Raw genomic sequence first — 15,861 nt, 5'->3', positions numbered from 1 at the left:
AGGATTGGCTGCTGTGTTGTGGCTTGGATACCATTAATCCCTCTTATCCACTTACTGCACCTTAAAGTGTGGAGGAAGAATTGTTGCTATCTGTTGGTTATCCCTTCTTTAAACCTGCGGCACAGGAAAAGCTCCATATTACATCCAAAACCACTTATGTGTGTTCTTATAGAGTTTTTGAATTACATTCCACAGCTCCAGTCATTTGTGTTGGTTGATATTTCCATTGTGCTGCATTGCATTCTATTATATTCTACTTTAAAAAGGATCCCTGGAATCCTGAAATCTCAGAATCCACCTGCTCCTTGTTGTTGGTTTATTTTCATCATCCTTTTATTTGTTTTCTAATCTCAGATCAGGTCCTTTAAAACTGACTACACTTGAATTTACGCTGCTGTGAGCCTCAGTGCTGATCTTCTCATTAGCACTTTGAATAGAGTCCTCAGTTTCGCCCGACCAGCTACAACTGGGGCCTGTGTGGCGTTTACATGCTCTCTCCTTGTTGTAGCTTTCCTCTGGTCCCACAGTCCACATCAGCTCAGGCTTACAGGCTTAAATGCTTAGCCTGCTTGTTAAATAGCATTCAGGACCAGACACTAACACCAGATCTTGTGACATAAGATATTTATAGACGATATCTATAAATATCTTATCTCACAGCATGGAAATAGTTCGAGAAAGGAAGACAAAATCATTCCACTTTAAAGATGTAGCTTATACTTCTGCATAAATCATCCAGAATGACTGTGTGCCTGAGAGGCGTCCAGCACTGAGGGGTTCAGGTATCATGGATCATGTATTCCCTGATATTGAATTCCTCAATGAGTATTCGCTATCTTCTTTAATGTGCTTTTACCATGTGTTGATATGATGGCTGAGGTGACAGACGAACAAATTACAGCCTGCAGGCCTGTTTCCCATTCCCGCACTATCAAATGACCTCCAGTATGCAATCATGCAGATCTTGCATACTGTAGGCCCCATCTCACCATCACCATCATAAAAATCACTTCAGTAAGAAGGACGTTGTCTCCGTGCTGCATGAAATCAATGAGCTGAGCATTCACGACAGAAAGGACTGAAACCCTGGGCCTTAATTAAGTTAGCTGGATGCACAAACACACGCCCTGTTAGCCTTTCCCCTTCTTCTGTGGGTGGCTGAAATCTTGAAATTAAATAAGATAATGGAAAAGAGGAATATTATTAGATTATTCCAAAAGGGTTACAAGTAAAATCCTGCTCTCTCACAGCAGTTTATCACAGTACCAGTAATTTCCCCTGTTTATCGTGTGTGCTGCATTTGCATGCCCAGGCATCTACCCTCTGCTGCTCTGTCCCACTTTGAATTGCATCAACCTACGGCGTGCAAATGTGCCAACTGTAGCTTATCTCCTAAAAGATAATGCTGTGCTCTCGGGAGAATGCTAGGCTATCGCGGGTTTGGAAGAATTGATCTTCCCGTCATAACGTGCAGGAAATCCATCCACTGCTGTCAAAGCAACATGACAATGAAGGCGCACAGTGTGTATTTCCTGCAGATCTTGGATGACTCGGGAGCTCAAATAGAATTTCCAGTCGTGTTTGGAAGAAAAGCAGATAGATTTGATGAAGCAGGTGTTTTGAAAAGGCCTGTATTGGCATTTCTGGAGGGTTGTTGACAGCGTTTTGGGTGTACAAGCTGCTTCCGTTAGCAGAGAGGAATTAGTTGTGGCTTATTAGTATTTTGGTGCAATGAAGAGAAACTGCATATTGTTTTTACTGACAAAAAGTAGAATACTGTCACTATTAACCATGCAAGCACTAAGTCGACAGATGACGGACAACTTGGAACAAATCCTGCTCCCGAGTTTCATCTGAGACACAGAGTTGACTTTGGCAGCATTTCAAATGACAACCAAAAAGTACTATTGTGGAGACTGTGACTCATTTAGGTTTATGTTGACATCACTTTGCCGAATTAAAACAAAATGTCAAATTATACAGCATAGCTGCAGGGCCCCTATTAACGACAACATTCAGGTTTGTCATGACATTTAGGTTTCTCTTTTGTCTTCAACTCCAGTGAGCTAAAGTTTCCAATAAAAGCCTCTTTTTCTGTCAGACTTTTTTTCTAAAGCCCAGACAAGTGTCACCAGTGCTGACAACACTGACAAAACAAGTGTCAGCACAGGTGAGAAAAAATGTCTCTTGCTACATTTTCTTGTCATTCAAACTCTTTCAGCAGAAAAAAATGAGTCAGTTTTGTCACTTTGTTAAATGTTGACATTCTGACACCTCATAAAATGATCGGTAAAACTTCCACAAAGGTGTTGAGGGATGGCTGGTTTCCTCTCAGGCTTTCAACAGCCACGCTGGTGACTGTGAGGCTACACTTTGAGCTAAATGCAACATGTCCTCTTGGTAAACCACTGCGGAGGTTGACTGCCAATGACTTTCAAAACAGCAAATATGACAGCTTCCAAAAAGACAGTGATGACCGTTGGAGAATACCAGCGATAGGCGGTGCGGACCGTTGTCATCACATGGTTGTTAAACGATTAAGTTCAACCTGACCGTCTGTATGCAAAACATGCTGCCAATGCTAATGCTAATTAGCATTTTCTTTCCTATCCTGTTAATCATTTAATACCTCATTAGAGCCTCCTCTTTTGAGCCTCTACTGCTGAAGCCCTGAATAAAGATTAGCTGAATTTTAGACACACCTTTGTACTGTTTTTAGCTGTTTACAGAGTCATGATTCTAACTTATTGTGCTCCATTTTTTATCAGTGAATTTCTGCACTTTATGTTTCCTGTAACTCAAATAAAAAACACAACACTAATAATATGTCTCTTTTTTCCACACATCAATCAAACAGTGTGGGTGGGACTTTGGTGGATCAGCCATGGTGACTGCTCATGCTATCAGCCACTGCTTTGCTTTTGCTGTTTTCCAATCAAACTGGTGCTGTAAATTTAATCTTACATCACCAAGACAGAGCGACTTAATGGAGGATCATGTTACCCAGAAATACAAGGAAAGGGAAATGGAATATTAATAGAGAAAATTGCATGTAAGCATTTTTACTTAACTTGAATATAATTACATTTTGGTTGGAACAATCAGGGTCCTTTTTGCTGCCGGTGCAACAGTCCTTTCAAGCAGCATCCTGAATGTTGCACTGGCTGTCTGTGTGATACTTTGGTGCAGAGCAGATGTTGAACAGGTGGGTGGAGAGTTGCAAACAGGTGGGAGCTCGTTGAAATGAGGCTGCACAAAAAGCGGTTGGTATTTAGGGTGGAAAACGGGCGTGAGAGGTCGTGTTGAGAGTAGTTGTCTCAGTTCCACGTCTGTCTCCGGTGCTGATGTCAGAAAGAGCTACAAAGAGCAAATGTACTGCAGATCCATTTAAATCAGCATGAAAATAACATTTAATGTGGTTAAAGCAGGAATGTCTGTGATTCTTACAGTGTACAGTATCTTGCTTTATATACTGTATCATCTCAGATCATCAAATCCCTGCAGCCATCTGAAGGCCGCAGACAGGCATGTTGATAAATCTGATTTGAGAAGTGCCAGAGCACAGTGCCAACACACGCTGTCCACTGTGTTTACCCTCACTGAATTACATGCTAAACATACACCTGTCCAAAATAACAACACATACCTCAACACACAACAGACAGGCCTGTTATAACCAGTAACTCTGCCTGTATGCACAGGAGGCATTCGGTTATGGAAGTGTCGCTTCATTTATTGAGTCAGTGTTGTCATGTTTCACTATGATTGGCACAACTGTTTCAGAGTGATGAGACCAGCCGAGTCCCGGACTGGGAGTGTATTTATTAATCACCAGACCCTCTGATCTACATCCCACATCAGCAACCCACTCTGCACACACACTGTTGCACATACATGAACAGATGAGCAGGTGTCCAGTCCATGCACCCAAGACCTACCGCTTCATCAGAAAAGAACTTTATCTTATGCACTTTAAGGGACACAACCATAATCTTATCCTAAACCTAACCAAGCTGTTTTGGTGCCTTAACCTTACCAAAGAGCAACCATCACCTGAAATGTTTCTGAGCCAGCTTTACTTTGAAAATCTGTCTGGTTGTTGCATAGTTATGATTGACTGTGGAATGTGAATAGAATCAGAGGGACAATCCCCTTTATTTGTCACACACTACATGCACATGCACACACGTCATGCATTGGTGAAATTTATCCTCCGCTTTTGACCCATCCTGGAAAGTCCTTCCTCCGTGGCAGACCAGGAGCGGTGGGCTGCCATCCGACCTGCGCCCGTTGACCCAGTTTTCTTTGTTGTCACCATTGGTCAGGTGGTGATCTTTTTAGAGGGGGGTTTCATTTTTTTTTTATGGAGGATCCCCCACGGGGAGAACATGCTAACTCCGCACAGAGACCTTTCCTTGAGATAAGGGGCAGCAGGCACCGAAGGCATGGTGGAGGACACGCCCTCAGCGCCCACTGCGCCCCCAGTGGGTATTGAACCTGGGACGTTTTAGCTGTGAGGCGTCAGTGTTGCCACTGTTCCACTGTGCCACCGCAAAATATTTCATGAACGACAGTGGACGTGGAGCAAACATGAAAAACACTTCCAACTGAAATACATTAGTTTGAAAATTGTGCTGAGTATCACTAAAAAAAAAGGAAGATTTGTGTCTATGCACATGAATCCTACAGATTAAATTCTACCGTCATGAGAAACTTTGCATGAAATGTGTCGACAGCAGTGGCTATACGTAGCGAGCTCCAGTAGTACTGGAGCAAATGGTCCTAATAAAATCTTCTGTAATTGCCTGAAGTGCTGGGGGTGCATGATATTGAACGGTATAGCATCATGTGTGAGCCATATCTGCTTCCATTAAACAAACTCTGGATGCATCCCATTTCACACTGCCATGGGCGAGTTTCAGAGAATACTTATTATGCTGTCAGTGGTATCCTTTGAGAGGAGAGTGTGGCCCGGGTTGTGCTGTCCCATCTATGTTCAGATGAGCTTTCTTTACTTGCTAATGTGGACAAGCCCATTGGAGTGGATGCTTATTATGCTGTCAGTGTTTTCTTTAGAGAGCAGCTCCACTGGGTTGAGTTCTTCCATTTCTTTACAGATGGCCCTGACTCTGAAAACTATGGTGCCGGTGTTTACATAATCCCAGTCTTAATGCTGCTGTCTTTGTGGCAGCATCAGGTGTCCTTAAAGTCTGGCATTAATGGTCTATTGTTGTGCTGAGCTCATACTGTACACTGCTGGATGTCAGCATGCAGCTGCCACAAAACTGCGGTTTATCGAGTTCCTTAGTCGCTGTGTATATTAAGTGTTTTCCTCTATATGTATAAGCCCATATTTTACAAGAGAGGATGGTTCTGCTTTGATCGTGAAGAAAAAACTTTATTATTTCCTGTCCAGTCCCCATAATCAGCTCCAGACTGTCTGTTTGGATGATAAGCAGACGAGTTAGTGTTTCAAAGGGATGAAGAAAGCAGATTCACCACTTGGCTCTCTATTTCAGCCGCCTAATTAAGACAGTTTCCCAAAGAGCATTGTTTCTATTTTCACTGATATTGTGTTGTTTTTGTTTTCGAGGCAGTACCTGTCAGTGATGTCTTTGCTGCATGTTTAAGCCTTAAGATTTGTGTTGCTGCCCCTGTGCTGACAACTGTTCATTAAAACTTGGGGGAAATGTGATTTGATGATTAAAGGCTTTCTTCAGGGACAGCGTTAATGTCTATTTTAAAATGAATTCGTGCTAAAATCCAGTTTTAAAACGAGTGAAGAAACAAATAATGGTGTTTGCTTAAGAAAATTCAATATATGCTGGATAAATGATAAATTATTGATATTGGATTAAATCTTTTAGTGTTGTTTTGTTATATTCTACACAACTCGCACTTGTGATTATGCTCACAATCAGTACAGATCTAGAGCTCACAGAGCATTTCTGTGCTACCATCAGCCTGTTTGCAATCTCTCAAACTGTTACAAAGATGCAGTCAACATAAAAAACAAGGAAATCCAGTGACAGTTTGTGTTTGCTTTCATTCGGTGTAACATCATGAGCCTGAGCTAGTGACTGTGTAATGGGATTGTTGGGAAAGCTTGCCCACATCAAGGAGCAGTTTGCTGGAGGAAGTTCACAGTAAAGTTTCTCTTCTTGGTTCGGAAGAATTTGAGTTTGCCTGACATCAACAACTGTTTCATGCTTTGTCGGAGGTGCTCGCCTCACCTGCCGAGAGGAAAAAATGTGAGCTGAATGAGGAAGAAGTAGAGGTAATCAACAGCAACAGGTAAGGCTTCACTGTCTTGCATATGATGGTACTACTGGTTTGTGGCGATGGGACTGTCCCTTTAAAGCAAGCAAACTACCACTTAAAGCATTTCATTAAATCATCTTAATTTCTAATTGAATCAAGCTTTGGAAGAAAGGCTCTTTTCCAGGAGGCAGATTATCATTTTCTTAACCAACAGTGATACACACCCACCATTAACGAGCAAGTCTCACTTTTCCCAACTGGAAAATCTACTGTTGGTCTGTGTCTCTCCACCTACAGTGAGGATTAAAGCAACGGCTGAACGCGGCAGGCTGAGACACGTTTCTCCACAGCTGCTCAAAGTCATTCTTGAAAAGGTTACCTGGAAATCATCAAGTGAAATAGAGGAGGGTGAGTCAGACTGAGGCTACACGAGGAAGCAAATGACAAAATTCACCCACAAAGAGTGCACTGAACTTTGCAAATGTGTGACAACAAAAGCTCTCTGAGAGTGCTGTGTATTATATGTTACTTTGGGGATTGTCAGGCTGAGAGTCTATTAGGAAATGAGGACTTGTGTCTTTGTGGCATGCTCATTCATTTTACCCTACATATTCAGTTAAAGGCGCTGAAAACACATTTTCTCAAGCAGGTTCTCAAGTAATGGGATTACATTTCATGACCACACAAACTTCTTTTTCGGCCAAAGTTGTAGCTGTATTAGTTATCTGACATGAGAAATTTCTGTATTTTCGCATTTGTCCATGTTCTTCTCACCTGTTTTAAGTGGTCGGAGCTCAGCTGGACGATGGTGTCATGTTCTTCTGGGCACCAATCAGAATTTAGCAATATTTGAATTATATGGCATCTGGATTCTTTGCATGACAATGTCAGAAGAAAGGGAAGAACTAGAAAACCTCCCGTTATTCCCACTACTCACACATTATATCGAGATGTTTGCTAGCCTTGTAGCCACATTATTTGAAAGCTTAAACCTATTGTGGTATATCAGTGTCGAAGTACTTCCTGTTTCCCATAATACATGCTTTCAAAATGGCATATCATGTTTCTTCACTTTCCGTGCTCAGGACAAAAATCTTCCTTTTAAGCTAAACAGTAATGAACCACTTCCTATTTGTAGCCGATTGATATCATGTGAAACTGGATACAAACAGTGTAAGACTCCCTTTAATTAGCTGAATCGGTTATCTTAGTGCTTATAGTAGACTTTATTTAGACTTAACTCTCAGCAGCGGAGACTTTGCAGCTATGTTGCCAGCAGTTTTTGTCACAGATATTGTAGCTGTCAGAAATTCCTGATAATCTCCGACTTGTAATAACAACTCAGAGGCTGACATGAAAGTTTGTTCCGTCTTGTTTTTATTACGGTCTGACTGATATGACATGAACACAGCACTTTGTTGCTGGTGAGATACCACTGTCAATCAAATCTGATCCAATCACAGCCTCACAGTCCCGATGAACAGAATATTGAGTTATGGGCCATTAAAGACTCAGCAGCCTGAATGATAACTAAACATTTGTCTTTCTGAACTTTGACTTTGATTGGTGCTTATTTAGTCATGGATATTCAATGTCAGGATGTCAATGCTGTAAGTATAGTAATAACATGGTGAAATACAGTAACTTACTGTTGAGTACCACAATGAAATATGATAAAAAATATACTAATATTTATAACAACATAAACAGTTCTAAGGCTCAGTGTAACAGCAGTGGTAGTGTCCTGTATTGTCTGCTTAAATAACGTGGAAAGCAGGCCGACACAGTTCATTCATGCGTCCACTCATTCTGACATCACTGCGCCACTCTGCTGTCAGTCATCTCGTTCCGCAGGCCCCGCCTCCTCCGGAAACGCAGGAGGTGGACACGTGACCGAGTCAGTATGGCGGAGCTGCTAGTCGAATGATTTTTTCACAGTACCGACGGGTCCTAAAACCCTGCCCGTGGATGCTGCTGTAGACCGGGAGAAGATCAGCCATGTACGCCTAAGGGTGCTGCGTTCAGGTAGCGTTTATTTCTAGAAAAATAAAAACAGAACACAATTACAAGCTTCTCTCTTTGGCTTGCAGAGAAAATCATGATTCAAAAAAAATGTTTGTCTTGTCGCGGGTCTGTGCGCTTTTCCCCCTCGAAGCTGAGTTGCTGTTACTCAGCTAAACTTCACTTTTTCTGCGAGTTTGTACCGCATTTGACAGACGGCAGGAGGACAGTGCGAGTGTTGCGCAAGACAGACGTTGTTGAACATTGTTACCAGTTTGGAGTGGATTTAAAGTGTCGACGGCGCGTGTTGTGCAACTTTGTTGCTCGGCAACCTTCGCTTTAAATCTCACTGTTCGCTACACTGTTACAAACCGAACCTCGCTGTCACGTCGGAAAAGTGACTTTTAAGCACAAAAACTCTTACTTTTCAAACTTCACACTTCCCTTTATGCGTTGTGTTGCAGCACAGCGCCATAATATACAGCCTTCCTTCCGAGTGTGAGGTTAGTGTAAAGAGTTACCAGATGTACTAGGGAATTTTGTCACCCAGTTACGCTTTTATGTTTCCCAGTAAAGTACGTCACACATTAAGAGGAACTGTAGTGCGTTAAAAAAACTTAAAACTACCCCACAGTTCTTCAGATGGCACAACCAGGACTGCTCTCTCTCTCTCTCTCTCTCTCTCTCTCTCTCTCTCTGTCTCTCTCTGTGTGTGTGTGTGTGTGTGTGTGTGTGTGTGTGTGTGTGTGTGTGTGTGTGTGAGATGGAGGTTTCTGCTGGGGTCGAACCGCCGCTGCCGCAGCTCAGGGTGTAAACTTGTGTCTCCATGAAGTGTAAACACAAGAGAGCAGCAGCAGGACGGCGCTGAAGTTCGTTTCCAGCTCGGAGTTTAAGGCCAAAGTTAAGGACAATTTCATTGACTTTATGCCCGTTCTTTGATTGATTTGGGCAACCTTTTTATTTTATTTAGTTTTCTCCATCCAGAAAACCTTAAACCAGATGCAGCTGTGAAACCATTATATTTGTTTGTTTAGTTTTTGTTCCAATACAAAGAAAAGGCTCAGCTTCTGGGGTTAATCTAGTCCAGATTTGACCAGTGTCATCAACTTCTCTGGATTAATGTGGTCAAGGTTTGAGTAGAGTGGTTATAGACCTGGTCCAGTGTAAAAGCAGTGGAATCCCCCTTTTTGTGCTTTTACAAAAGCTGACAACTGTGAATATAAGGCTTTTAAGCCAGGCATGGTTTCTTGTTGTGTGGATGAGATGGATGAAAGTGGGTGTTAAATAGCTTTAAGGCTCCTTTCACAACGATAAGTGGTGCCAGAAACAGAATCTGTTGCTCAATATCTTCATTTAACTTTCCCTTAACTTTCCACTTAACTGCTGAGTGGAAGCTGTGAATTGTCGTAGCGGCAGGGCTCTGCCTCTTCTCTGTTTAAACCCCTTTAAGCCTCAGCTAGCGGAAACTATTCCCTCAGCATTACGAGCTCTGGAGGACTGCTGGTGCACGCTCGTAAAGTCCAGGCCCCACAGGAACAAGGTCACTGCAGCCCTGTAAAAAAAGGAAAAAGGCTCAGAGTGCTCCTCTTCAAGGATGCAGCTCCCTGGCAGTCGCAGTGGTGTTTGATGTGAGACAAAAAAAGATCAGGTTTTGGTGTCCAGAATTAAGCGTAAGATCTTATTTTGAGACTCACCGGTCTCACCAGGCTCTATTCACTGCTCACATCAAGGCTGTTATGTCTTATAGGACAGTATGTACGTTGGTTTTTGGGGTCATGGTTCGGTACGTTTTTGGCACAGCAGCAAAAACAGAGAAAATAACATTTTTGTCATTTACTTTGAAAAACATAAACAGTCAACAGTGGCTCATAAATAGCAGAAATGCCAATAATGCTCCATCATAAGACGTGTTGGTGATTATCGAACAACAGCAGTTTGACCGTTTGCCTAAATCTTGTCTTCTCTACGCTTGAGTGTGGTCGTATATCTGCAGTGATAAACCCTCCTGTAGCATGACTTATTGCTTTGCCATGGTCTGAATCTGCAGCACCAGGCTGCACAAGGACTCGCCTTCCACTTAGTTTATGTCTCATCTCACTTTCGAGCGATGCCGGCATTTGTGACATGTTTGAAGTGTTTCCACAGACACACCCGACTTCTGTTGAAGTGTCCTCATGCAGTTTGTCCCTAATCTTTGTCTGTTTTTACTAGGAAACCATAAAGCTCCATTATAGTGGATCAGAGGGCCCTTTCACACCTGTTTGGTCTGGACATTTCTGACTCTTCAAATTTACAGGCAGGTTACAGGTTATCATCAGAAGCGGAAAAAGAAAAAATAACAAAATAAAATGAGCTGTGGAATTTGAAAGTACCCTCGAGTATTGTGCTTTAAACTGGTGCTGCTGGTAGCATTGCCGTTATAATATTACTTACAGTGGCAACAGTTATTGATATATTAATTTATTTTGCTCCATTCGTTCAAACTGCAACACAAGGCTCTCTGCTGAATTGACAACATGCTGACGTCAGATGCACGGCCGTCTACAAACCAATGTTTGGTTCTTTACTTCACTTGCATGAAACCAAAACTAACAAATGTAGCTGCACAGTGGTTCAGACCTGCAGGTGTGAAAAGGCCCTGAATGTCACAGGAGGATCCATCAGCTCTGTGTTTGTCGTTTGGATGGCAGCGACACAAAATGGGCTTGACTCACCTGGTTGACCAGGCTAAGCTGAAAAGCCTGCTGCAGCTGATAGAAAGCAAGTGGTGCGCTGCCAGAACTTTCCAAATAAAACTCACGCTGGATAACTTTTGTTCCACGAGTGCGAGCAGTCCACATAAATAGACTGTTTTGGGTCACAGGGGGTACTGGACGGAGGGCGTCGCATACCAAACCGAACGTCCTGTACTCAACAGTTCAGACAAACACAGCTGCTACACCTCTAGTTCACATGAAGACACGCTTATAAAGGAATAAAGGCGGATGGTCCTTTCTCTGCCACCGGTTCAATAGACCGTAATGCGATGCAGCCACAAAAAATGCTGATTAACTGGTGTGACTGAATGCTTTTCTTAGCGGTGATCACTGTCCTGCTGTGTCCCACACAAAGACTCTGTGTTGAGTGATGTTCATACCTTTTCTGACCAGTGCTATATATGAAATATGGCTGCACTGCATTGTGGCCTTTGCAGGCTACTGATAGTGGTGGTATGAAGATAAATATCTCTGCCTCTTTTAACTGAATTTGTCTGTTTTTTTGTATTTGATTATTCGAGGGGCTGATATTCAAATGTCATATTTTATACAGGTGGAAAAATCTTAGCAACACAAACAGCTTATTTGTGTGAAAATTACTATGCTAAACAACAAAATGGATTCAGGGGTCAAAGCTACACGGAGAGATGTTGTGTCAGTACATTTTCAGGGTAACATCTTCACATTTTTAAGTTTGCATGTGTGCACATTTGTTGATCTTAAAAGTCGGCTAATTACATCTTGTCGTATTTTGATGCACAAATATAACAGAGGACAGCAGATGAATGCCTGCAGAGCTCGAAGCCAGCCGCACATAACCAGGTATGGAGACCTGGTTGACCTGAAAATAGTATTCTCACATTAATCTGTCAAAAGCCGCCTCTATTGTTTGACTTAATGGTCCCACCTGTCGCGTGCTTTCTGTTTGTCCAACACCTTCCTGCACCTGCCAGCTAGTAGCAAGTACTAGTACTAAAGCAGACGAAAGCAGACTTTTTTGATTCATGAGATGTATAATAACCAATGTGAAAAGTCTGATTCAGTCTAACTGGTGTAAAAAAAAGTTTATTTTTGTGGCTTTGCAGCATTGAAGAGTATTAATCAGAGCTGCTTCCATCACCTCTTACCACTTCATTACAGGTAAAGGTCTTGTGCCACACCTTGTTTTAATTTGACTTCTCTGTTCACCGTCTCCTCGTGACAGATTCACTTAGCCAATTTCAATTGAAGTTGTTTTTGAAGCTAAAATTCGTCACTTTTTAATTTCATCCATAGCTCCAGACTCACTTATGGAGCTGCTACTCAGAGTATTGAGACTGAGCCGCACTGCTTAGATTGCAAGTGCACACTCGGTTAATGTGTCTTAATATCTTCACCATGGACACAGGACATGTGTTGGAAACAAAGGTCCCAGCTATAGTCGAACAGCTGATGTTGCCCTTACAAGAGTTGCGTTTTATACCACAACAGTGAAATAAATCACAACTGACGGTCTGTCGCTGCTGTTTTTCATCACTGAGGAAACGCTTTCAAGCCGCCCTTCACGTCTGCAGATTGTGTTTGATATACAAAAGATAGATTTGAACTCGAGACAGCTTCAGTTTCTGGGTTGCCTGTATGAAAAGTCCTCATCCAGAGGTTTCTTTTATCTATATATGAAAGTAGTGAAACAATAATGTACACATATGAATGATAGGAGTTTGCTCTGGCAGATAAAACACAGTGAGACTAAATGCACACAGGTTTACCTTCTTAAACAGTTTGGAACTCTTCCAGTAAAACCACCAATATATAGATACAGAGGTAAATATTGGGATATTTTATTTTATTAGGATATTACTGTTCTACTTCTTTACTTAGATGTGAGATTGGTTTAAATAGTCCGCCTTCAGTAAAAGCATGATTAACGTGGTCTAACTTTCAACTGTAATCAAACGGATGCTTTCTGAACTGCATCCAGCCCGTTGGCTCACGGGCCATCTTTCACATCGCTGCCGCACCAAAGTTTTGGAGCACTTAATTCTTGTCCTCTGTTTGCCCCCAAGTTTGTCTCTTGTAATGTCATTAATAAGCTCATTTAGCTCAGTTCCATCGTGCTTTGTCAGGGCCCAGGCATGACTTTCCAACTTCCTCCCATCATTTAGCACAAGCTGGCGCTGGGAACACTTGCTTGTTTGTGGACATTTTTTGGATGTTGTCACGCTAATGGATGCTAATGGGGTCTGTTAATGCCACTGTTGTACTCGGGGACAAATAAGGTGACAGGACTCTGTAAAGCACAGACACGTTCATGCAGCATGAATTTGTAAGCTGCTTGGCAGGGTCTTCCCCTCAGCCCACTGTGATTCAGCATTTTATTGTGTCTTTGTTCTCTGTCTCTGTTCATTTATTAGTCTTTCTCTCCATTACACGCAATGTTTGAGAAGCCACTAATACAGTGGGAATAAAACTGGGGGGAACTTTATTTCACAACGACCTTTCAGCAAACGGTCGGTTTAGTGGTGACGTTGAATTAGATTTTTAAAAATGTTTCCAGGTAAACATAAAAGACCAAGATGAGTGGAATCAATCACAGTCACTTCACCTTTTCTTTTCCCTGTTGGGCAACTTAAAGAGAAGAAGCTGGATATTGGCCAGAAGGCCACAGAAGCAGTAAATTTAGACAAGAGGAAGATTCAAAGCAGGAAAAGGGACGCAGAGCTTTTAATGGGCAGCTATACAGAAGCTCTCAGCCTCAACTGATGTGATTTGAGGCTTGATGAATCCTTGTGTTGATCCTTGTGGCCACCCGGCGAGTTCATGGCAGCGAATCATTCTCCCAGATTCAGACCGCTTTCCCCTGTTGTGCCTCACAGCTCCAATAATAAACCCGTTTTAGCTCCTTGTGCTTCGCTTGGGACCTTGTCCTGACTTTGAACCCATTTTGGGAGGGTTGGCAAAGACGTCCTTGTTCGTGGACGTGTTGTGGATGTCACGCTAATGGTTACTAATTGAGTCGATTAATGGCGCTGTAGTTTTGGGTAGGAGCTTGGTGACGGGACCCTGTGGTGTACAGGCACACTTAACCAGCAGGACTGTGCAAACCGTCAACCACCCTACCCCCTTCTTATGTATCATCACACCTAATCAGGGCCGCAACGATCCCCTGGCATTTTACTTTTTAAAAACACGTTAAAACCCACATGCTGACAGCATTTCATGATTTATTTTCCTCCACAGACTGAAAACTGATTTAAAGTTTTCATTTTTGTCCGTGCGCGTGGGGTGTGCGATGGCCAAAACCAATTTGCTGTTTGGAAATTGCAAATCTAGCGTATGTTTTGGTTGTTAAGACAGTAATTTGTCATTGTGTACAAACCAACTGCCTTCCCCCGCAGGCAACTGCTTACATAAAGATAGGAAAGGTGGATTTTGGTGACAGATGTCCCACTCAGGCTTTTGAGGGCAGATTGTGATCAAAGTTGATATTAATAGAATCAGCTGATCCGACAGATTGGATTCTCTTCCAAAAGCGGCTTCGTGAGACTCTGTAAGACTGATTGATTTTGCCTCGTGTGTGTTATTGTGTTGTTTTCCAGGACGGACTTGCTGTTCTAAAATGTCCTGACACTCGTACTTGAGGGAATAATTCCTGACTGTCAAACCTCTGGATAGAGCACAGCTTGAAAGATGGAGGGTCAAATAACCATTTATACACCTCAGACAGTCACTACTCCACCTGGTCACGGGGCCATAATGCAGCACATTTTGATCCGTTCCAGTCTACCAGGTGATCTATGGCACCTGATTCCCTCCTGTTTGTTCTGATTCTAGAGGAGCTCACACGCAGCAAAAGTCAAGCTCGGTTTTCAGCACCCGGTCAGGCGCTGAGTGGAAATGAGAGGAACTGAGTGGTCTGTGTCAAAGGATTTCAACTCTGACAGTGTTTTCTTTGAGCGTGAAGTCATCCTGTTCTGATCATGTGAAAGCAGCTCCACGTTTGCTTCAACCGCGGTCGTACAGAACTCATCCGAAAGAGAGAAAGCCTGCTGTCTCCTCGGGAAAACAGAACCTCCGCGATGCAGAATGGGGGATAACTAAAGGGCGAGGCGGAGAGACGTTAGACCGGTGAATGGGTTAAGGAGTGACATTGAAAGAATGTGAGTGAAGAAAGGGAAGTGGAGTGGGTTTTTGTCATTCACAGGACTTGGCACACTGCACGGAAAGATGCTACTTCCTGCTTTTTATTTGACTTTTTTTTTATTGCTGTGAGGTAGCTAACAATAGGTCGAACTATGAGAATCTAGAGAAGCAGCGAACACCACCAAGGGCAAAAAAAATGAGATGTCTAACGCAGGAATATGTCTGATTTCATGTAAAAGCAGTTTCACATTTCTCTGTTCATTATGTGTTTCCACAGCTCACAAGCAGACAGGCCTGGTGCAAGTTCCTCATCATGGTGTGTCATCATGTGTGATGCCAGCAGCTTTAATGTCCAACCCCACGTTTCTCTCCAGGATTCACAGGAGCACACACACAAAGGGGAAACATGGCACACTCGAGCATTTTTCCCCCCGACCTCTAAGTTTAAACATACCTTTAGAGTTCAGGCAGTCAGGGTTTGAGACAGCCGACCTCGGTGAAGTTCACTTTACTTCACTCTTACTTTCTTTCTGTACTTTCTTTTCATACACTTCTGTGCTCTCGTAGCATAACAGAGCTGCTCTGAGAGATGAAATGCAGACATGAGCCATTCACTAGAAGCTCTTGAATGGTATTGGTGTGAGGTTTTCAGGTTTTCAAGCTGAGGTTGGCTACGATGGAGCTATAGTCCACATGGTGAGGTAGTGCATAATAGGAGTGC

At 42.7% G+C, this 15,861-nt stretch overlaps 1 protein-coding gene across 1 annotated transcript in view; it reads left to right on the top strand.

Annotated features, from left to right (window-relative positions):
* Positions 1 to 8,152: 8,152 nt before the first annotated feature.
* hdac4 (histone deacetylase 4) overlaps positions 8,153 to 15,861 on the top strand; it is a 130,273-nt gene continuing 122,564 nt past the window's right edge. Inside the window, exon 1 of the mRNA XM_070975415.1 lies at positions 8,153 to 8,286. The gene's annotated coding sequence lies outside the window, so the exon portion shown is untranslated. The remainder of the gene's footprint in view (positions 8,287 to 15,861) is intronic.

The sequence above is a fragment of the Chaetodon trifascialis genome, chromosome 12 (genome assembly GCF_039877785.1).
Source record: "Chaetodon trifascialis isolate fChaTrf1 chromosome 12, fChaTrf1.hap1, whole genome shotgun sequence".
In the NCBI taxonomy this organism is placed as follows: domain Eukaryota; kingdom Metazoa; phylum Chordata; class Actinopteri; order Chaetodontiformes; family Chaetodontidae; genus Chaetodon; species Chaetodon trifascialis.
This window is presented reverse-complemented; position numbering and strand designations above follow the sequence as displayed.